Below are 24283 nucleotides of genomic sequence, written 5' to 3' on the forward strand. Positions count from 1 at the left end.
AGTAGACTGTATTGTTGAAGTGATGAAAAACTGAAAAATTCAGTGGAGTGTCCAAAACTGCCAGCTGGAAAGGAGACAGAAGGATATCAACAGCCTGCATTCAGAAGGAATCCTGATGTGTTGATGTAATAGCCTGATGATGAGACGATTTGCCTGCCACAACTTACAAAGAACTCTTTGACTCTTTGAAGTGGGATGCTTTGGAGATCACATAAACATGGCCTAACATAAAAACTGTGTCTTTAGGTGTATTGTATTTTCTCTATAAACATGAATTCAATGCAGTTACCAAGTTTTATGTATTTATTTTACATATTAGAATTGAAGACTGTTTAATATCTGCTACTTGCTCTGCATTCAAATCAAACTGCACTTAGAAACACCCTTTGGGAAAACAACAATAACTCAAAACTGAGTAGCAACCCTGTCTAGACTCAAGTAAATACATTGTCACCCAATTTCATGAATGGATAATAGAGTACTTGTTAGAAGCATGTGATAGACACATCAGAGTATAACCTTGCCAGAACTGGAAAATGTAGACATAGCTGCCTCGAATCCTTTGAGGAACTCAGTGAAATGTGAAGAAAAGTGGAATGAGAGAGAAAGAAAGAAGAAAAAGAATATAAATTTCAAAATGAGAGAAGTTAGAAAATAATTAAGCCAAAATTATAAGATGTGACATATCCTCAAACTCTCTCAACGTAGTATGTGATACACATTAGTGTCCTGACCAATTATCCAATAAACCTAAGTGAAGATCTGCCATTACAATCCTGGCTCAGCCATGGACCAGCTGTGTGACACTGAACACGTTCCTAACATCTCAATATTGAACAACTAGTACATGTCAGGCCACGACACCAAGGGTACAGTAGTAAACAAGAGCAGGATAGTTCTAATGCTTATGTAGTTTACATATCTTTGCGGAAAGATCAACAACAAACAAAAACTTACAATGAAATAATTCCAGAGAATGCTAAATTCTGTAAATAAGAACAAAACTGGGTTGGCAGGGGGAAGAAGGGTAGTTTATTATCTGATTAAATGTTGTGTATCAGTTGTAATAAAGTGGGAATATGAATCAAAGTATCTCCAGAGGGGTCAATACTCTCCCAATAGCCATTCCAGATATGCCAAAATGTCTAAGTAGTAAGAAAATGTGACTCACTCCTGACTTCACACTCTCTCGATTTGAATTCCCCTCTAATAACTGAAATAATTTGAACCAATTTCAAAAAATTACTTGCTATTAATATAGGTTATCATTAATATATTTTAAATAATATTATTATTAATATTAATGGCATCAAGCACCACAAATACTCTGGGATTTTCCCTTTGCAAACAGCTCCAATTCTGTTTTGACCACCAACCTAAATGCTGCTTTCCCCATGGTGTTCCTCTTGCAAAACAGCTCCAAGATGATAGACTATGAAATACAGAGTGTGCAGTGTATTGAATTATTTTAAATTCTCCAAAGAAATCGATTTTAGCATTTGCATCAATCACATTAGAAAATATTTAATAAATGATATTATCTATTTTATTCTAAGGGAAGAACGGAATGAGGGTAACATAATTCTGCTTATGGAAGTGAAAAGTGATATAATGGCCTTAAACACAGTGGAAATAAAATTAAAATACAGTGCATTGTATCCTTGTCACTTTAATTGTGATAATCTATCTAAAATGGTTATGCCTGACCCATACTAGTGTGCAATGATATGTTAGCCATTATTTTTATTAAAATACATTACATCTATTAGAGTTTATTTTAGGTGATCATTAGTAGTTTATGTTTTCTACATTAAAAATTCTGGTTTTTGGAGGTATATGTTATATGTAAATAAGTGATAATTAGAACAAGACGTACACTTGCCATAGTGACTTCCATCCCAGCATAAAACTCACTTTCTTTGAGAAATGTCTTTTTTATCAGTCCTAAATTTCTGTGTCACTTTTCTGGCATAGAAAACAAGTGGAATAATCTATTTCACCTCTTTTTCCAAATTGAGTATGAAGGGATTTGACTATTTTATAATTACCTCTAAAGTTTGGTCTGAATCTAATATTCTTTAGTTAACCTATCACTCAAACAGTAAAAATATCGGAAAAAAGCATTCTTAGAAAGGTCAGAGTATTTCTCCATATGTAAGTGATCCAGTATCACTTGTTTTGTTATACATTAAAACAAAATGCAATAATGGGGTAGTATCAGGGTGACTGAGTGGAGGCCTTTATAAGGCCATAGATTTGTAGAATATTTGAACTGTGCCATAGGGATAGTTTAATCCTCGATATGAAAAGGTATTTCCTACTCTCTCTATTTAAACATGGCTCAAAGAAAAATTGGAGGAGCGCCTACCCAAGATGAAGGACATGCTTCTGACCAAGCAGAGATTGGGACTGATTCCCACTGTGCTGGGACTGATTCCCCCAAATGACAAGGGGCACTTTCACTGTCATTGGTTATTGACCATCATGTGTGGTTAGAAATAAAAGTTTCATCTACAATGGGATACTTGTTCCTACAATGATGCTTGTGGGAAACGTCATCTCTATGGCTAATCTTGGAAACTCTTTTTGATATTATTTACAAGACAATCACTTTGAAGCTTTGTAAAAGTTCTATTTATTGATATGTTCTATTATTCAGTTTCTTGTACTCAGGGACTAAATTGTGCTAAGCCCTGAGATTTTAGAATAATAATATCTGATTCTTGCACTTAAGAAATTTCGATGTTCCTAGAAAAAGCAGATCAAATACACATACAGTGTAATAATGATAAAATTGAAGAATGTACATATCTCAGTGATTATGTAAAAGAAACAGCAGTTGACTAGATCCAAGAATGATGAAAATTTTTCAGTAACCAGATATTACCAATGAGTCTCACAGGACAAACCGGAGTTTACATGAGAAAGGGGAAAATGGAGTGTTATTTGAAGATCAGGATAGGGGTGAGAACAGTGGCCTGGTAGAGATTTCAGATAAAAGAAAGATCAGATGCGTAAGGCCATATGGCCAGTACAGGGAGCCTCAGAAAGTGCCCACTAGTTGATAAAAATTCAGTACACACAAATGCAATTTGTTTAATATACAATGAAACATCTACCCTGAAATGATTGGCCTACTTAATATTTACTTTCAACTATGAAAAATACATTGGACAAAAATCCCTTTCCAAAGGTTGAAATTAATACTTCTAGGATATTAACAGATAACTCACTGTTTTTAAACACTAATAAACACCTAAACTAACCCCATATGTTTGAAATACTCCAAAAATGAACATAAAAGCCATCAGTAAAATTCTTAGTAATAAAAGTGAAGAATATAGAAGGTCAAACAATACAGTGAAGAAAATGAGTTTTGGAATGGCCACCTTATATGTTGGCATTAAAAGCAAAAGAACACATTTCTAATCACTTTTAGTTATTTGGTTTTGGATATACAATTAAATAGAAACTACATGTTTCTAGGAGAAAATTTTATATGTGTGATGAGGATTTGGGGGTATTGTTTTTATTTCTTTCTTTTGATCATTTACATTTTCTATTTTGCTCTCAGCATTTTTATCATTTCTGGATATATTGAGATCTAAAGAGTATGCTGCAATTAGTCAGTATGTATGGCTTTTAATCTCCATAATTGGCCTCCCAGCAGTACTTTTTGCTATTTTAAACAATGTGGCTAATATAATATGCATGATGAAAAGGTTAGTCCTATTGTTTTTGCAGCCTGTGATGTTTTCAAATCTATCAACAAGATAGAAACAAAGCTTGGACTATGCCAGAATGAATGCCTAATAATAAAGTGCCCATATTTTGTTTTTCCCTCCATGAACAGATTTTATTACTAAACTCAGAACTCTCAGTTTTACAGCATCAACATACACTGGTCTACATGATTTACATTCTGACTAAGGCCTCATGTGCATTGCTAAAGGCAATACCCCCCTTTTCCCCATCCCCACACAAAAAAGTGACAACATGGAGTATTTAATTCTGAAAGAAAGGCAAGTGTTTGTTTGTTTGTTTGTTTTGTAAGGTCACCTCCTAAGGAACACTAATATTCTTTCCAAGTAACACTCATAACTTTATTATGTTAAAGAAAGTACAGAGACAGTTTCTTTTGGGGGAAAAAATGACATTATTATTAATGGCTCATATATAATACACTAAAGATAAAATTTTAAAATTGCCAATTGACAAATATTTTAACTCTACATTGTTCCCATTGGGAATACATGGTGGGAAAAAAATGTTTCTTCTTCCTTGCATTAAAAATAACTTATTTTATAGAAGTGGATAAAATATGTGGTTAGGGCTTGCCTACTTAATTTGACAATGTCAATTTTGATTTGGTTAGTATTATCCTAAATATATACACACACAAAGCAAAGGTGGTCCCATCAGAAGAGTTCGTATCTTATATGAGAGTTCATAATATGTTCATATTAGACATATCAATTTATATGTCTAATATTAAAGGCAATTTGTTTAATAATTATATCCAGAAATTAGGAAAGAACGTGTTTGTTGAAACAACCTGGAGGATATTATATGAAGTGAAATAAGCCAGACAAGAAAGAGAAAAAAAACAACCCCATAATCTCACTCATCTGTGGAATCTTAAAAAGTCAAATACAGGGCTTCCCTGGTGGCGCAGTGGTTGAGAGTCCGCCTGTCGATGCAGGGGGCGTGGGTTCGTGCCCCGGTCCGGGAAGATCCCACATGCCCATGCCGCGGAGCGGCTGGGCCCGTGAGCCATGGACGCTGAGCCTGCGCGTCCGGAGCCTGTTGCTCCGCAACGGGAGAGACCTCAACAGTGAGAGGCCCGCGTACCGCAAAAAAAATGTCAAATACATAGAACCAAGTGTAGAATGGTGGTTACCAGTGGTGGGGAGTTGGGGAAATGGGGAGATGTTGGTCAAAGGATGCAAAGTTGCAGTTATGCAGGATAAGTGAGTCTAAAGACATAAGGTAAGACATGAAGACTACAGTTAATAGTACTGTATGGTATACTGGACATTTGCTAAGAGAGTAGATTTTTGGTTCTCTGATCACCATAGTAACTATGTGAGGAGATGACATGTCAATTAACTGGACTATTGTAATCATTTCATTATGTACATGTATATCAAAACCTCAGTGTTGTACACCTTAAATATATACAGTTTTTATTTAAAAATAAAATGAAGTATATATATATACACCTTGGATACATATATGTATATGGAATTAATATATATATATTATACCAGTAATAATTATTATAATACTATAATATACACTAATACTAATTACACATATATGTAATTAGTTTTTAATCCCCTGTGACCATAAGGTGTTCAATATCAAATTTCTATTGGAAGAGTTAACATTTTAATTATTAGTCACACAACTGATAAAAATACTATTTGTTAATAGTATAATTAAGTATAAAAAATAAAATGCTATTAATTAGACTTAAAAACTTAATAAACCAAAGAGGATGTTCGGAAGTATCAAAAGTATGGAAAGTGACTTAAGGAAAGTCCCATTTATTCTTAAAAGGGTAATTTTTTAAAAGAAAAATAAGATGATTTTAATATTTTACATCCTAAAAACATCTACTTTTTTTGATCTATAGAATTACAGAATACAAACTTAAATTTCAAGAAAAATAGTTCAGAATTAAGCAAATCTGAACAATTTGAGCTAAACTGATTATCTACATTAATTAGGCCAAAAGGAACTCTTAACCTTTCAAACAGGGAAAATGTAATCGTTCTGTTATTCTGTATTCTGACCCTTATTTTAAAAAATAAAATTATGGTAAAACTTAATGCTTGAAAATACATTGCAAATATTCATTGGCCAAATACTAAGCATTTGGAAAACCTACAGTGATCACATGATGACCATAATACTAGTCCTTATTTAGATATTTTCTCTTAAATTAAAAAAATGTAACATTTCTTTAGGGACAATGATAATCATATCTAAGTAAGCAAGATAATAATTGCCAAGACAAGGATTCGCAAGATGATTTGCAAACTCATATTAATGCTTTACCCATGATTTTTTCATATTTCAGTCTAAAAGGAGTTAATAATACATTTCAGATATTTAATATAAAATAGACCATGCTCAATTAGCTGTCTCCTCACAAAAGGCGTTTCTTGAAGTGTTAAAATTAAGATTGTTGTCTTGTGATTAATATTGTAAAAATAAATACATTTGTGGTTTGTTCATGGAATCAATTACCTCTCAAATGTGGTCTATAAAATTAAAAACAAAGAAACAAAAAAAAAACCCCAAAAACTTGAGAACCCTTGCTTTGTATTATAGGAATGTGAGAAACCAAACAGCTATAAATTTTTTAACCAGCTCAGCTGAAGTCAAGGTGAGACGAGGCATTCATCACACACCTCTGCCAAATGTTTTATGTTTCTACATGTCAATGAGTAAATGACACACGGGCAGTCATGGTAGCATGCAATTCACTTCTCTGTAAGAAACTGCCAATAAACTATGAAGACTACATATATCAACAGCTATCCAGCTGCAGTGTCTTCAGGATTTCCCAACACATTTGATCAGAGGCCAAGCTTTCCAAGGTACCCCCAGTCTGTGACTGACCATTTCTGCTCAATTTGTGATTCTTCTACGGGCAAATTTTGCATCTGCATCCCAGTTGGTCTGGCTGATACTTTCTCAGAGCTGTGTTGTAGTCTGATGCTCATACGCTCAGCTACCCAATTTCTCCTTCCTTGCCCTTTCATTGCAAACGTAACAGACTTGCATGATTTATGAAGGCTTTCCCAACTTACTCCTGCTCTCATTTTTATCTTTTTATAAGTGTCTTCCCCATTAAATCTGCTGTCCTTTTATTTTTTCTTGTGTCTGATTTCTAGACCCAGATCCTCTGATGAGATGCATAATTTTGGCCAAATTCATCAAGAATGATTATTCTTATTATTTTATTCTCATAGTCCTCAATAAAATGTACCTTTAAGCAAATTTTATAAACTTGCTGAATCATTTTCTGCCAAAAATACACATTTACACTTTATTATTCTATTGTATTTGAAAACCTTCCATTTGACATCAATATGTTTTTTGAACTAAATCGTACATAATTTTTTAAACTAGTCATCTTTCCACGGATTTGTATGAAACATGTTGTATATGATGCATCTGTTTCTCTACCCTTCTCCCCCCCACAAACCAGGGAATGAGCTGGGTGGAAATCAGCCTGGAAAAAAGGTTAGATATTTGAAATTTTATGTCTTGACTCTAATATCAGTTTAGTATAAACACCAGTGCTTCTACTAGCAGGAGATAACTGAAGCATAGTTACAAAGTCTAGACTCTTCAACTATCAGAGTTTTTGAAAATGTTTGAAACATCATAGTCAAATGATACAGAGTTATTCACAATTTTGTTTCAAAATTACATTAGTCAGGGTTCTTTAGTGTATGTTGCCAAATTTAGGATTTTTGCTGATCTGATATGTGAGAAATGGAATTCCAGTGTAGTTTCAATTTATGTATGCCCTATGAGGATATAGATTAAACAACAGATAATACTTGAAGAATTATAACCAGATAACAGTCAATGTCCGGGGGTTAATCATAAGTAAAATTTTTGGTTCAGTTATTTAGAAAACATAATTAACATGTTAAGAAAGTAAAGCATAAGTATTTGACTTCATAGTGTAATAAAAATTATTACTTACCAAAATGCAAAATTCAGACTGTCTTCAAAATTGACATTTTGGTTTTGAATTACCCAGTACATTTAATAAAATCTATGGCAAGAGAAACTATTTGGGACATATCTTTAAGGCTCCTTAGTGATAGATGAGTTTTAAAAGGTTTAGTGATTTAACTTCAGCGTCTCCCTCTGTGTTCAGCATTTATTAAACCTATTGAAATTGGAAAATCTCAAGATAGTAAGGAGAAATCCAAAAGTGTTTTTCATTTGTCAATTCCTTTATGACAAAGAAAATCAATGACCACATGTTAAGGTTTTTCTAAATGTGATTTCTGTACACTTTGACATGAGCAATTTATATCGTTGTGTTTTAAAATTCATGTGGAGGAAAAAGTACTAGTGTCCTTGACTTGAAGCCTTCCTGAGCACTTTTACTTTGCACACTTGCTTTCATAAAAAACTGATTTTCATCATTACTCTATTTTGTGGAGTTCATTATTATAACAGAAATATACATTTCTGATGTTAAGATATTTTCTGGACATTTTTCTAATAAATTCCCTGTAGAAAAGTCAGATAAAGGCAGTCATGTGTTTTAAGTTTTATTTGAAACCGTATATTATACTGTTATACTGTTTTTTTGAAACAGTATATTTGAAACGTATATTAAATAATGGTGTGTAAAACTTTGCTGAACTTTAGCAATTTTAACTTAATTTATTTATTTATTTGCCTCACCATGCCGCTTACAGGATATTTGTTCCCTATCCAAGGATAGAACTAAGTTCCTGGCAGTGAAGGTGTCAAGTCCTAACCACTGGACTTCCAGGGAATCCCTGAGATTTTAACATTTCTAAATACAATAACAAAAAACTAACCTTAGGAAAAGTAAGATACGTTTTAAGAAAATACCTAGATTAATTTAATACATGTTTAAATTCTGAACTAAACATTTTAAACCAAACTTGTTAGGTTAATGTAAAAGATAAACATTCATTTTTTAACTGAAATGATACTTTATTGAGTAAAATGCAATATCTTTGTAAACAATCAAAAAACTGTTTCTTGAGAAAAGTAAATTATTAAACATTAAATACTCACTCTATTTAGTAAACCTCACATCTACTTCTATACAACAACGGTTTATGCTTGTGAAAACAGCTGAATTTTCCAGCAATCTTTCATTTACATTTTCAGGCCACTAAATGAATGTGATGTAAAAAGTTAATTTATCATTTTGATTATCTGATTTGTCTGCAAAAGACATTTTGAGTATCCTTTCTCCCACTGTTTTTCTTTCTTCCACTATCTACTACTTTAATTTAATTCTCTTCATTGTGGATACATTTTTACTTGGCTTAAATATATTTAGTTTATAGGATTTTGTGAGATGTCTAGTTTATAACTTTTTGCTGTTCTTTTAAGATGATTTTGATGTATTAAGAAATGTTTCCACATTTTCCTTACAATGTTTAAACTGGAAAAGTAAAAAAGTACAGGTATCCATAATCACAATAAAGAGAGAATTAATTACTGTCTTTGTGTATATATGTACATTGCAGAATGGTTTTTGTTCTTGTTGCAAAATTTAAGAATAGTAATTACTTCTTTATAGTCTGCTTTAAGGTTGAATAAAATTTCACCTTTTTTTTTTTAACTAGGCAGAGAGATAGAGAGAGCACTCCCTTTGTGAATGTGATGAACAATAACAATAAAATGCAGTATCAGGTGTCAGCTCTGCAGTCTTCCATTTGCCTACTTGGGGCTACAGGGTAGTTTTACAAGAGCCTTTTTCCCTGAGATTGGAAGTAGCTTGTGGCAGATGCCACATAATGCATCTTTCTAGATTATGATACAGCTGGATTTTCCTCCTGTCAAGGCATCTGGAAAAAGGGCAAATTGGATTTGGAGAAGCTGGTTCAACATGGAGCAGGGTCATAGCCTCCCACTCAACCCAGGCTCCTGAAACAAAGACCATGACTAAATCTTAGTCATTTTCTCTTCTCTCAAGTTTGTTTTGTCAGGATTAGGACTTTATCTTTTATTGGAATACTGGTTCCTAAATCTTGGACAGAGGAATGTCTATTTTTCTATTTAAAAATGGCTTCACAGTTTATCTTAGAAAGTTTTGAATAAATTAAATCTGTCTTTAAGCTAGATAATGCTGACAAAGACAATGCTCTACATGGCAAAACTTAAGCCAAAATATACAAATTATCTTAAGTTTGAAAATATTCAATGATTTAGAAGATAAAAATATTCTGTATGTAATTTCCTGAAACACAGTCAGTTTATTTTACTAATTTCACAATGCTAATTACAAAAGAGAGTTCAGGAATTTATTTTTTATTTTGTATCTGTACATCTAGCAAATTATATGAAGGAGAATGTAGCTAGTGTTCAATCTTATCCTAAAACAGAAAGGGTTTTTACACAATCCCTAAGATTTTCATTAATCATGTGATTTTACATCAGTTGACTTTATTTTAGGTCTGTAGTCCTATGAGGTTTCCTTCACGCCTGCTCTGAACTTTGTGCGTGAAGAACTGTTTACTCCTAATTCCTACACTGCACTTTCTGTAGATCAAGTAAGGTACCTGTAACTTAAAAAAATAAATTTGCCTTCTTTAGTAAGCCAACTTATTTTTAGAAATCAAGAAAAAATAGATCCATATTCATATAATTATTTTCATTTTGAGTAAATAATTTCTGCCTAACTTCCAGAAAAGAGTAATTTCTTAGTATGGACCAGTGTCTTTTGTGATAACTCATTAATTACTTTTAGGAAAAATTAGATATATATAAAAATAGGGGATCAAAGTATTTTAAAACTTAACATTGATTTATCCTATTAATATTTATTATGTGCCATATTCCAGGAATCAAGTTAGAGGACAAAATTTTGGTCAGCAGAATTTCAAACAAATGAAAGAAATAGATAACTTTTTAAAAATTATAGTGCAATAGTTGGATTTGCATGCCATAGTTAGAAATGCTTCCTAGAAAGAATAACACCTGAGCTAGGACTTGAAAGAAATGAAGGATAAATAGGATTTAGTTAAGAATAAGAATAATGGAATTCTAGGTCAAAAATAAATTATATATGTGAGGGTTTGAGAAAACTTATATAAGAAAATTCCAATAGTTCTAACCAGTTATAAATTATCATATGCATCGGGAGATGTGAGAAATGAAGTTGGAGAAAAAAGCAAGGATCAGACAATGAAGAGCTTTGAGTATTGTGCACAATGTTCTGAATTGTATGCAAATGTGGGATGTTTGCATTTGCTTTACTGAATAATCACTCTGTCAGGGTTATGAAGGACCAGAGAGGAGCAGTTCAGTGTTTTAGTAACCCAGGAGGGAATACGGTCAGTGCCTACACTGCAACAATAGCACAGGGGAAGGTGGTGATGGGGTAATTTACAAACTTTGGAAGTTAGCAATAAGATTTAGGAAATTAGAAATTGTCAACCATCAGGCAAGTTGCTGACGTGGGGCAAAAGGATTAAACACAGGGCTGACTAGATTAATGATGTTCAGCATTTGATAGAATACAAACCAATTTCCTCAACTAAGAGTCAATAGAGATGCATTTTTTTTGTGTGTGTGACTGATGGGATTTGTAATTTAAAAATAAGTCAGGGGATGAGAGGGGGTTGATTGTAGCTTTATTTTTAAATAAAGAGTGTTTGTAGCTTACTATGGTAGATATAATAATTGTTCCTTACTCTTCTGTCCCTCTTGCTTTCATTTATGCATAAACATCATTTATTTTGAAACTGTTTAGTAGTTCCCACGAATATATGTCCCTGTTCTATTGATATTCACTTTAACCATGAGACTTCTTTTTGCCATTGGAATGTTAGTTTGTGTAGTGCAAGCAGAGAGCTTAAACAAGACAAGAAATTTGTGTTGGGCTTTTGTAATTCTTCAGCCTGTCTTAGGAAGATAGTCACTGGATCAAAATGAGAGAAGGGTAAAGGCAGTCCTGAGACATGAAGCAGGCCCCCCAGACAATATATAGTTTCACGAATGAGAAAAAGGTCTGCTGCTCTATGCCCATGACATTTGTCACATTGTCAATTCTACTGCAAAACTGAGCAATACACTCACACATGAAGTCCCTCAGGGTCCCAAAACCAATGATTTTGCATAGCATTTGGGAAAAGTGTTATTGGAAAAAAAAAGTTTCTCTTTAGTATGTCATTTTAGAGAAACTAGCAGCAGCTGCTAGAATTTTAAGAAATATATACATACATGCATGTATACAGGCATATATGTGTATATACATATATATACATATATGTGTGTATACATATATACAGACATGATATATAATATATAATGAAACAACATTTATGAGTGTGACAATAAAAGAAATGAAGAATGTTGATAGCAATTGTAACAAAAGTGAAAAAAATCTAATTTGATAAATTCATTTTTTGTATTACTTTAACAAAGATTCAGATGTGATGGAAGACAAGATAATTTAGGTAAATAGTTAATATTAAAATCAAAGTTTAGCAAAATATATTTCTTAATACCATTTCATAAAAATACTTGTAGAGTTTATTTATACTGTCACATCTATTTACTGTTTGATTAATTCACCCTTTAAAAATTATTGAGAAATTCCTGTTAAACATTTGTGGTGATTGAGAGTAGAAGGAAAAAAAGTATATAAAACAACTCCTATTCTCAGGAGTGCTTAAAATTAATTTTGCGAGATAAAATGCCCTATAGTTTAACAAAGTATATGATTAAGTAAAAATATATATTATGAACATTAAGTTGGATAGAAATTTCAAGAAAAGAAATAAATCACTGGTTAGAAGTTAAGAGAAAATCTCCTGCTAAGGACAGAGAATTTGAGTTCATAACCTTGGACATCTTAACGTCTATTGCCATGAATTTTATCAGCCTAATTTCTGCTCTTATAATACTCTTTCCAGACTTCTAATTCACACGTAGCACCCTTTTCTGTGCTCATTTATTTATTTACAGGCATTACTTGTATGTAAAGGATGAATTCTTTGGTCTGGGGACTGGTTATTAGCCCCAGTTGAAAAATGGTGGCTACCATATTGAACTAACCTGGAAATTAGTTACAAAATTTGGGGAATATCACTGTATTTCAATAAATCATTTTACTCATGATTTCTGATCATTCATTTATGTCAGTGTGATATTTCGAAGTAATTAGCAAAATTACTAATTTTAGTAAATTAGGAAATTAGAATTAGCAATTTAGGAAAATGTCAGTGCTAATTGTCTCCTTATACTTTTCCCACAATAGCCAAGAAGTGCCTGAAATCCAAATAGCTCTGTCCAGTCTTGTATATTCACTATTGCTCTATTATCAGGCTCAGAAAAATTCAGAGCTAAAGTGGTAAGCACTGTGTTCATTACTGTGGTCTACAGTGAGAAAACCTCCAGGACAATGATATTTTTGTATCTACATACTTATTTAGACTCCACTGTTAACAGGGGCTTACTTAACATTCCATCCTTTATAAATTATCTGGTGGCTGCATAAAAATATCATTACCCAGTTCTTGAAAACTTGTGATACTGTTCTTTACAAAATAAAAATTTTATGTTTAATATGTAACAATCATGTTTATATTACCATCACATTCTAATAGAAAATAGTCATGTTATGCTGCTTTATTAATTTCATTGAAAGTACCTTGTCAAATATAAGATATACCAGGAATTTGAAAATAGCCACATCTATGAAAACAAATTTTTTTCAGAACACAAATATTAATTTGGTTCAGTTGAAGATTATATGCACCACTAGATGTGATAAAGGATAAACATTTAACCAGGAGAATGAATTCCTCATGATATTCTGAGGGCCCAAGGGCACTGATAATAATACGTTTAAAATTACTTATAAGTGACTAAATTATTTTCCTGTGTTATATTGCAACGAAAAAAGGGGAATTGCCCAGGGAAATTCCTAAACACACCTCTTGGGTTACCTCTATTATCACTACAAGGATGACCAAAATAATCAAGACAATTTTATCCCCTAAGATTGCATCCCTAAAATTCATGGCATTTAAACATATCATCTGCTTCATAGATGAACATTTTCACAACACTGTTTGCTAAAGTGTGAGCACATCTCCAAAAAGAATTATGTTTAATTGAATAACAGTCCAACATACTTCAGGTTCTATTATATGCCAGTCTCTTTTATTTCTCATTTCTGATTTATATGTCACCACCTCTTGCCTGTCCAACCTGGCTGGCCCAAACTCTCTTAGGTGTATGAGTCCTGGGCTAGTAGATGCCTGTTGTATGAAAGAATCTCCAAGTTTCATTTCATATAACTCTCCTAAAATGAAAACAAAAACAAAAACCTTTTCACAGAAGTTATCTTTAGGTTAGAAAATTGTGGATGATTTAATATCTTTCTCCTGTACATTTTTCCAGATTTCCCTAAACTTCTATAACGAATATGGTAATTTTGTGATTTAAAAACTTATTATTTTAAAGAAAGAAATAACCCTGAAACAGTTTATCTATAATTTTTCTAAGGTTCCCCTGTTGTTTTGTCACCCTTTTTCTATTTACTACCTTTTCAATTTCAACCTCCTACTTATATAATTTTTCAAAAGCTCTACTACCATTTGTTATCTAGGTATTTCTTTTTTCCTAAAGGTGTAATTACTTTGGTCCTTAGAATATTGATTTGTCCATTCATGGTGATGTCAAATGTTCTGCTGCTAGGAAAATTTAACATCCTAAATTACCTTGGTAGCCTAGACTCCAAATCTCCAAAGATCATTTGCTACCTCCCTCACTTCACCTCCATCCCCAGATAGAAGGAAACTAACAGATCAAATTCACTTGAAGTAGGTCTAGCCTTCCATTTAGCCAGTGATTCACTACTGCACATTCTTGAATCAATACTCAGTTTTTACATTTATTTTTTAAACTTTTTATTTTATATTGGAGTATAGTTGATTAACAATGTTGTGTTAGTTTCAGGTGTACAGCAAAGTGATTCAGTTATACATGTACATACTGCTATATTTAAAATGGATAACCAACAAGGACCTACCATATAGCACAGGGCATTCTGCTCAATATTATGAATCAATACTCATTTTTAGGGCAACTTTCACAGCTCCATGATCCAACTTTCAGCTAAATTCTTAATCGATCCTATGAAGCAGTCACAGCCCTCCCTGTGTTTCCAACCAAAATGTAAGTTACCACCTGTTAGACTACACACTGAATTCCCTCATCCAGAGCCCTCACTAGCTAGACATCTGGCTCAATGTCATCAATTGGTGGCATGGGTAGCCTGGGGAGTATTGAATTTTACATTATCTCAGTTTTCTTAGAATATCCTGAATTGATGAAATAAATTTCAGAAGAGCACATCCAAATTTTTCAAGATATCTATATAAAATTAAATTTTTATAATGCCCATAAAAGTGGAATATACAAACAAGTTGGACATTGTGCTCTATTTATGTTGCATTGTAATAAACAGATCACCATATTTAACAACTTGGGTCAAGATAGCTACTATATCAATGAGCCATCAAAAAAAATTTTATGCTTTGGTTTTTCAATATACTATCATAAACTTTTATGTTGTGATTTTTCTTTGTTTAAAACCTTAACTGATCAAACATTAGGAATATTTTGTCTGCATGAAGTTTTTAAATGTCCTAAATCATGAATATCAGTTATTTATTCTGAATATATATAGACTATATATATTTTGGGGATAAAACAAATGTTCTTTATTTAGAAATAAGTTATTATGATAGAGGGTAGATGTTAACCTTAATCTTGTTATTTCACACTTTTTTTTTCTAACATCTTTATTGGAGTATAATTACTTTACAATGGTGTGTTAGTTTCTGCTTTATAACAAAGTGAATCAGTTATACATATACATATGTCCCCATATCTCTTCCCTCTTGCGTCTCCCTCCCTCCCACCCTTCCTATCCCACCCGTCTAGGTGGTCACAAAGCACCGAGTTGATCTCCCTGTGCTATGTGGCTGCTTCCCACTAGCTATCTATTTTACATGGGGTAGTGTATATATGTCCATGCCACTCTCTCACTTTGTCCCAGCTTACCCTTCCCCCTCCCCGTGTCCTCAAGTCCAGTCTCTAGTAGGTCTGCGTCTTTACTCCCATCCTGCCCCTAGGTGCTTCATGACTTTTTTTTTCTTTTAGATTCCATATATGTGCGTTAGCGTCTGGTATTTGCTTTTATCTTTCTGACTTACTTCACTCTGTATGACCGTCTCTAGGTCCATCCACCTCACTACAAATAACTGAATTTCGTTTCTTTTCATGGCTGAGTAATATTCCATTGTATATATGTGCCACATCTTCTTTATCCATTCATCTGTCGATGGATACTTAGGTTGCTTCCATGTCCTGGCTATTGTAAATAGAGATGCAATGAACATTGTGGTACATGACTCTTCTTGAATTATGGTTTTCTCAGGGTACATGCCCAGTAGTAGGATTGCTGGGTCGTATGGTAGTTCTATTTTTAGTTTTTTAAGGAACCTCCATACTGTTCTCCATAGTGGCTGTATCAATTTACATTCCCACCAACAATGCAAGAGGGTTCCCTTTTCTCCACACCCTCTCCAGCATTTATTGTTTGTAGATTTTTTGATGATGGCCATTCTGACCAGTGTGAGGTGATATCTCATTGTGGTTTTGATTTGCATTTCTCTAATGATTAGTGATGTTGAGCATCCTTTCATGTGTTTGTTGGCAATCTGTATATCTTCTTTGGAGAAATGTCTATTTAAGTCTTCTGCCCATTTTTTGATTGAGTTTTTTGTTTTTTTGATATTGAGCTGCATGAACTGCTTGTAAATTTTGGAGATTAATCCTTTGTCAGTTGCTTCGTTTGCAAATATTTTCTCCCATTCTTAGGGCTGTCTTTTCATCTTATTTATGTTTTCCTCTGCTGTGTAAAAGCTTTTAAGTTTCATGAGGTTCCATTTGTTTATTTTTGTTTTTATTTCCATTTCTCTAGGAGGTAGGTCAAGAAGGATCTTGCTGTGATTTATGTCATAGAGTGTTTTGCCTATGTTTTCCTCTGAGAGATTTATAGTGTCTGGTCTTACATTTAGGTCTTTAATCGATTTTGAGTATATTTTTGTGTAAGGTGTTAAGGAGTGTTCTAATTTCATTCTTTTACATGTAGCTGTCAAGTTTTCCCAGCACCACTTATCGAAGAAGCTGTCTTTTCTGCATTGTATATTCTTGCCTCCTTTATCAAAGATAAGGTGACCCTATGTGCGTGGGTTTACCTCGGGGCTTTCTATCCTGTTCCACTGATCTATATTTTATACTTTTTGATAAGAGGATGGCAAGGCTATATTGGTAAACTCTAATATTTATCTTCAAATTTTAATGATTTATACAGCAAAAACCTGTAAAACACTAACATACTAGTATTATCCATTCCTATCTAGCATTTACAAAGGAGAGCAGCAGTATACCTAATTAAAATAATGAGTAAAACAAATATTTTAAATTTTATTTTGTAGTATATTGTAGTATATTGTAGTATATTTAGAGGTACTGGCTATAAATAAACCATAGACCATAGTCATTGACTATTGGTTGGCTATTAAAAAGAAGGCTTAACGATAAGGATCAAACTTTCACTTTCAGGAGGAGGGAGTAGTTATATTTCCCCTATTCTTCTTGCAAAGTACAACTATAACACAAAACAAATATCAACAAATACACATAATAGCTTTAGTATCTTGACTTTATCGATGTCAGTGTTCTGGTTATGATATTATTCTTGTTGTGTAAATGTACTACTTTTATAAGATAATACCATTGGGAGAAATTAGGTAAACGGTACATCAGATCTATCTGTATTATTTATTATATAAGAACAAATACAAATAAAAAATAAGAGGCTTAAGTCTCTATGTTGGTAAACTGACAATTTCTGGGGAAAGGTAAGAGCCTAACTCTGGAGGGTTTCTTGCTCCAAGTTGCAGAACTACCTTCTGTTGTAAAGGTATGAGAAAGTTTGTTTTTCCTCTGGATAAATGCAGTCAGCTAACAAAGGTCAATCCAACTACCAAGTGAATGTGGGATAAACTTTGTGTGACAAATGGTGACATCAAGACCTTTTACTTGAGGACTAGTCATTGTTTATCTTGAGAACACATGCAATGGGTTGCATCTGCTTGGCTATTCAAAAGGAAGAGATTTCTTCCTGTCTCTACAATCTCTTACCTGATTGCCTGTAATGCACATCACATTCTGGTTTAATGCTTATACAATGTTAAACTTGCTTTCTTTTTTTGGCTACCTTTGTGGAGATGTTTTCTGGTCTGGGAGAAGATTTTCTTTTTAAAATATATTTCCTCAAAACTTACAACTGCCTCCTAAAATTCTCCAAAAATTTTTTAAGAAGTGAATTAAAAATGAAAAAAAAATGGTTTTGCAGAAAAAGCCCTAAATTAATTGCAAAATAAACAAGTTTCTAAGGTATGCTAATTATAAAAGAATAGAATGTTGATTTTGATCAGCCTCAGTGATATATAAGCTTAGGCAAGTGTAAATTTGAATTTGAGAAGTAAGTTATTAGGCCTTTGACATAATGGCCTTAGTTCTTTATGATTGATCTACTCCTGCTATCTGATGTCTATTGAAAGTAAGGAGAATAGAGACTAGAGAAGGTATGTCTTGATGATATATTTTACTTATTAGTTATGGAAGAAGTGTGATTATTTGAAGTAAGGTCAACAGTTCAAAGACATTGTTAGTTTATATCTCCCTATTTATTCTCACTATTCAAGTGTATATATAGTTTGTTAAAAAGACTAAATGTAAAATAAACTGAGATATTTGACATGAGTTAAAACACAGTTTTTTAGAATATATTTTTCCTGATAATCTTTTTATTCCAATTTGCCTCAGTATCCGCTGAGTTTGTAGTGTTAAAAAATGGCCAACAGTGATAAAATTATATGTGCTAGACCTGCTATCATAGACCTGCTGAAACTCTGCCAGCACTTCTTTATCATCAAAATTCTTCTTATGTGGTAAAAACAAAACAAACTAAAAGATTTCATATTCTATACCATTGCTAGTTTGATTTTCTGTATCAAAGGGAACTGATCAAAATGTATTTATTGAAATTAGAAATAAGGATATATATACATACATTAATGAATTATATATATTAATGAAAAATATTGCCTGCCATACCAGTAAACAAAGGATGGTGCAGCCCTCAGCCATTGCAGCCACCCCCAACAGTACACCCTGAGGAGACCCAGAATGGAGAAGAACAGGATGCTGGCCCTAGAGAGCTAAGGTGCATGTCTAAGGAATGATTTCAATGAGTCCAGACTCTAGTATCTTCCCATACATAGAAAAGTGCTAAATTCATTAACTCGAGATATCCGGTTTTCTTTAATTAATGGTAATCTTTTGATGTTCCAACTACCTGGTCTTTGTTGCAAAAACCCCTATATATCCTGGCTTCTACCTTACCTCTCCAGAGCAATCCCTCAGAGCTATCTAAGAGTCTGTCTCCCGGGCTTGAAGTCCTCAGAAATCAGCCTAATAAAATATAATTCTCAACTTTTAGGTTGTGCACTTTTTTTTTTCAGTTGATATATATATATATATATATATATATATACAAAATAGCCAAGATAAAGAAGGCAGGGGATTGAAGTAGCTTTTCTGGGTTTTTCTGGTTTTGCTAGCATTGTTTTCCACTGCTCTTATTTTGGTAGTGGAATCCTTGTTTTTAAAAACTCCATATCATCCTCATGAGGCTGTGAAACATGTCATTCTTGCTTCTCTCTTTTAGTCGCAGTAGAAGTATAGGATTGTCATGAACAATAGTTCATGATTATGTGACTGGAGCTTGAGACAATCACAAGATGTTGCTTCTAACTGTACTTCCTCTAGGAGGATCTCTCTACCCACTATGGACTTATCTGAATGGGATGTAGAGAAAAATTTCTCTTTAGAGCAAGGTGATACTTTAAGTATCCAATACCTACCTACTGCTGCAGAAATGGAGGCCATTTGACTTTCCTTAAAATTGTAAAAATCATGGGACCTCAACTGCTGGTTTGGGGATTTAACTAATCATTAACACCTATTAAAACACCTATTAAAACCCAAGATAACTGCTAGCGTTTTTAACTCCTGGACACTTCACTGGGTAGTAACAACACAAGAGGTTTCCTACAATTAATAACCGTTTAAACTGGAGCCCGTCCTTGTGGTTTATGTCTCTGACCAACAGTCTTTGGTGTTCTGTCCTCTCTGGAGCTTCTAATCTTTCAAGGCTCCCATCTTTATCCTGGGTGGCTCTAAAGTAAAGCTAACCTTCCTCATGAGACAAAGATGCATCCCACTGAGTTACAATTTACAATAGAGTTTATATTTATTTCTTCCTTCAGGGAGAAAGCAAAGTGTTTCATATGTGTTCTCAGGTGAAAAACTATTTTTTATTACCCTGAAAAGGCTTGAGTCCCAATTTTACCTTAGATTCTTGAGAACAGACCTTCTCCAACTTAAAACAGATTACTAAGTTTTTAATCACTCAACAATGCACACGGTTCTCTGTACCTTAGCTGTTGACATGCTGGCTATAAAAGGTAATGATCTCTCAAAACAAAAGTATATACTTTATGTTTTTTGTTTCAGATGGACCAATGTGAATCTAATTTTTTTCTTATACTTGTTTGAACTTACTGAAGGTTCTTAGACATAGCCAACAAAATTTAGCATCTTGACATTTTTTCTAATGAATGTCTGGAGCCCCACATTTGGTAGGCATGCAGTCCAAATTCACAAGCGCAACTGATTGATAGTTTAACCAGCTGCTTTGCAATAATTTCAACTTCTCAGCAAGGGATAGTGTAATCCTTACAATGCACCCTAATTTAATTCAGCCAATGCCACAATTTATAGTGTAGCAATTAAAAATCTCAATCCTAATAGAAAGTTCTATATTACTAAAGGTCTGTTGGGCCTCTGATGACAGCACACAACTATATTTAATTTTTAAAAGGGAAATACATTGGCTATTTGACAAGAAACACATGGGAAGATCCCAAACAATGGCACTAGGGTTCTCTTTGCACTTTGTCTATTTCTCTTCTTTGCTTGTCTTTTCTTCTCTCTGCACATTGCTTTCACTCTATTATGATACAGCCTATCCATTTGTCAATAAAACATAAAATTCTTATAATTTCAATTTTAAAAGCAAGGGAGAGTTATATTTCCATCTTCAACTAGTAAAATATCAGAAAATGCTCTGTTTGGCTTTGCTTGAATCATGTTCCTACTGATTGAATTAAATCCACCATTTAAATGGAGGTCTATGCTCAAAGGGATATGATTGGCCCATTTCTAAGGCTCAAGAATAAAAAAAACATGATAAACTGTTCCACCAGGTAACAGAATGGATAATAAATTTCTCCAAAGACAGTGGTTGAAACGTAAGGTGAATCAGAAAAGTACATAAGGCAAAAATAAATATGCAAACATACATACATACAGAAATAATATTGGTTTTCAGTTGTCTTCCAGTAGTCAAATAATGTGCTATTTCTGAACCTACCATCTTGATACTGTTGCCTTTCTTGATATTTTAAGATTTATTAGCATACCAGGTGATAATGCACACCTGAAACACAGGGAGCATGTTATTACACCTGTTTTCTCAAGATTGGTGGACTATTCACATCTGCTAATTGTGTGTACTTAAACATATGCAGACCCCTGCTTTTGAAGTAATTTGTTCCTGAGAACTATATCATAAAAACAACTATCTCTTCAAACATGCTAGATAAGTATGGAAACCATGCAGTGAGTACAGAAGGCAACTAGTGTCAGAAATAACATTTTCACTGCTTCCTGTGAAAATAAGTGGATTTTAAAAAAATGTAAAGTGGCTAAAAATGATCCAGCAACCAAGAACGTACCTCTCTCTGAAAGAAATCTTCCTTCCAGTCTCCCTATATAAAACCCATATTTTAATAAGCAGAAACCTCTAACTGACAAATTGGAAGGAAGAATAATTCTCTTCTGGTTATATATTTTAAAAGATAAACACAGGTCAATTAGTCAGTAGATGATATTTAGTAATTTACATTTCATGGATATTTTTATAGCATGAAAAATAAAGTTCATATATCTAAACCTACATGAGAAGCATATTGATTTATACAGTCCTTATGTAAATAGCTACATCTTATGTGGAAAGGGTAAAATTTGATGCTGCATTATAAAACTAACAGTTTTTGAAAAATTTATCAAGACCATATTATTTACGATGAATGGCCAAATGAGGTAAAAATTAGCATTAATATATTTCAACCATTCTTTTAGCAAAGATAAATTATATCAAATCCAGAAACAGAAATGGGAACATTAGGAAGATTATAATTGAAGAGTCCCTGTGATAGTGTCTGTGCAAAAGAAAAAAATAAATAAAAAACACAAGCCTATACATATTCAGACACAACCCTTAAGACTATTCATGCATTGTTTAGCAAAATAGCTTTGTGGGTTATACAATAACAGAATTTAGTTCCAGTGGAGAGACTGGTGGGGTTTGTTTGATTAGAGTTTTGCATAAACAAAGTGATCACCAAAATGGGCAAAAGGCCATGCACAGCTGTGGGTACAATTCCTAGGAATGGATGAACTCTTTTTAGTTGACCTAAGAAAGATATTTTGAATTATACTGAAAAAATATAAACATTGTGTATGTTTTCCATTCTTTTACTTGTCTCATCAAAATAAATCACATATACAAAGTTTGAGATGATAGCAAAAACAATTTGAAAATGTTTATAACATTTGGCAAAAAGATGAGTATGAGGAACCAGAGAGTGAACCCAAGGTCAATAAATATAGGATCTCTGTGAAATGTGTACAAAAGTGAACATTTGAACCCACAGACATATGGAACCATATGACTTTCTTTTTCTTTCTTTTAGAATCTTTGTTAATTGTATAGTGACTACCAACTGATTCCTTGATCAAATTATACAAGAAGTTAAAAAAAAGAAACTTCAGCTGCTATCAGATTGTATTGCAGTGGTGACTATAAGTGGCAAAACTATAAAAGGTTTATTTTTTGTTGATACCATTTCTATCATATAATTCTAATTGTCTTGTCACGGATAAGTAAAATGTTCTAAAATATAATCAAATGTTTATGCTAATAATAACAATCCCAAATATGCCTCTAGCACATAAACCACAGAAGTTAAAATTCTAAATTTTAAAAACATAAATTTGCCATATTTTCAAATATTTTGTAATGAAATGTTAATTCCAAAAAGAAATTAACTGTGATAAATATACACATATATACTCATATATATAATCTTATATATTAGTACATGTGTGTGTATGTTTATATTCAATGTTATAAAAATAAAATTGGAATATAAAGATAATGTATAGGCATATTCTAATTCTTAGAGCTCCATAATTTATACATCACGGGCCTTGATAGACAAGAGCCCCCCCTTTTCTCTGAGAATTCTTTTTATTATCTCCAGAATTGCCGCTCAGTGTTTAAGACTTCTTTAGTTAAAGTCAGTTTTTAGTTAACTTTATAAGAATATCTGTATTTCCCTGGTATCAAAAATAGATCTCAAGATGAGCAGTGAAAATATACAATCATCCAAAACTTAATAGTCCCTGAGTCAGCATTATATGGATTAAGTGATTCAGAGAATATACATACACAAAAAGAAACTTAAAGATAATAATGCAATGTTTTGTGAATCTCTTTAGCAACCATCTGTGGTAGGCAGAATAATGACCCTCTTTAAAGATATTTATTTCCTAATCCTGGTAACCTGTGTATATGTTACCTTACATGGCAACAAGACTCCAGAAATGGGATTATGCTAAGGACCTTGAATTGGGGAAATTATCTTGAATGACTTACAGGCTTTGGAGGTGGCAGAAGGGAGTCATGAGCAAAGAAATGTAGGTATCCTCTAGAAGCTGGATAGAGCAAGGAAATAAATTCTCCCCTAAAACTTCCAGAAATAAGTGCAGCCATGCTGACCTTTTGATTTTAGTCTGACAGGAGACCTGTCGGACTCCTGACATCCAGAGCTGTAAAACAATACATCTGTGTTGTTTTAAACCAGTAAATTTGTAGTAATTTTTTATGGCAACAATAGAAGATCAATATACCATCCGCCCTAGGTCACTGGGCAAACAAATCCTTATTACACGCTTCATTCTAGCCTATCACTTTTATCTACAGAGTATGCAACCATGGTTATAGTACATTATTAACACATGGGTTACATATACAAAACCAAAAACTAGATACACAGCTGTTGACTTTTATTTTTTTAAGAACTTCAGAAGAACTTACCAAGAACCTTAACATATAAATGTTTTCACAAGTCACCCTGTTTTCCTTAATTATCTTTGTGTATCAATTGACCAACTCTATGCAACCACGTTCCTTAATGGTAAGTTCAATTTAGTACCTCTGCCCTGTATGGCAACCTCAATAATCTCTAACCCCATCATTCTT

General features: G+C 33.0%; 1 long non-coding RNA gene across 1 annotated transcript in view; it reads right to left on the reverse strand.

Moving 5' to 3' along the window:
• LOC149746829 (uncharacterized) overlaps positions 1 to 24283 on the reverse strand; it is a 188475-nt gene that overhangs the window by 15992 nt on the left and 148200 nt on the right. The window lies entirely within an intron of this gene.

Source organism: Delphinapterus leucas, chromosome 18 (genome assembly GCF_059928025.1).
Source record: "Delphinapterus leucas isolate spDelLeu-1000000601 "Yukka" chromosome 18, BTC_Dleu_Yukka2, whole genome shotgun sequence".
NCBI classification, from domain to species: Eukaryota; Metazoa; Chordata; class Mammalia; order Artiodactyla; family Monodontidae; genus Delphinapterus; species Delphinapterus leucas.